The sequence below is a fragment of the Geospiza fortis genome, unplaced genomic scaffold, assembly GCF_000277835.1.
Source record: "Geospiza fortis unplaced genomic scaffold, GeoFor_1.0 scaffold5, whole genome shotgun sequence".
In the NCBI taxonomy this organism is placed as follows: Eukaryota; Metazoa; Chordata; class Aves; order Passeriformes; family Thraupidae; genus Geospiza; species Geospiza fortis.
Window position 1 is genome coordinate 1,052,330 of NW_005054421.1, and position 1,095 is coordinate 1,053,424.

The 1,095-nt window shown below is 52.9% G+C and overlaps 1 protein-coding gene across 7 annotated transcripts in view; it reads left to right on the forward strand.

Annotated features, from left to right (window-relative positions):
- Positions 1 to 1,095, forward strand: part of LOC102044586 (myomegalin) — a 29,053-nt gene that overhangs the window by 20,148 nt on the left and 7,810 nt on the right. The window lies entirely within an intron of this gene.

The window sequence follows — 1,095 nt, forward strand, 5'->3', positions numbered from 1 at the left end:
TGAGGTTCCCCACGTTTTTGCAGCCTCATGGCACACGTGGGTCTCCTTAGTGTGTCCCCAGCTATGAGCACAGTACAAACGCCTGCCCTGCTGCAAGGCACCTTCCTGGCTGCTCCTTGGCTATTCCTCCTGAGAGCCAGATGCATCCCTGTTGGCTTCCCCTTCAGCAGTGATGCTTGGCATCTCTCTGTGTTCCCCTGCTCTGTGTTCTGCCTTGCCTGGCAGCTCCAGAGTTGATGGATTTGGCCACAGACAAAGCAGTTACCTCTCCTTTGGTGCACGGGCAGCTGTGGAACCTGGCCTTTCACAGCTCTAGGGGACAGTCTTGAGCTCTGTCTAAGCATCTCTCCCCCTGGGGAGGGGAGGATTTGTGATCGTGTTCAAAGGGGTCTTAGGATGAGGTAGGCGACGAGGATCTGACTCCATGTTTCAGAAGGCTTGATTTATTATTTTATTATATATATTATATTAAAACTATACTAAAATTATACTAAAAGAATAGAAGAAAGGATTTCATCAGAAGGCTAGCTAAGAATAGAAAAAGAAAGAATGATAACAAAGGCTTAGCTAACTGTCCGAGCTAACTCACTGTGAATTGGCTGTTAATTAGAAACAACCACATGAGACCAATCACAGATGCCCCTGTTGCATTCCACAGCAGCAGATAACCATTGTTTACATTTTGTTCCTGAGGCCTCTCAGCTTCTCAGGAGGAAAAATCCTAAGGAAAGGATTTTTCATAAAAGATGTCTGTGCCTGGGATTGTGGACACAGCCATGTCCCAGCTGCCCAAACAAGGGGCTCGAGTCCTCACCCAGGGTTTGGCACCAAGGGGGCAGGAGCAGAGCTGTGTGCAAGCAGAAGGGCATGACCCCAGCTCTGCCCAAGCTCTCCATGCACGAGTGTCCCTTTAGCTCTGCAGAGCCAGCACAGGGCTGCAGGGAGCTCCGGCCATGCCTGACAGCGCAGCTCGGGCACTGAGGGTAGCGGGGCTGCTCCCGAGCTGCCCCTGCCTGGGCAGGGCATGTGGGGTGTGCGCCCCAATCCTCCCCCCGGGCTGGGGCAGTCCAGCGGGGCTCCCTGCCCAAGCCTGTG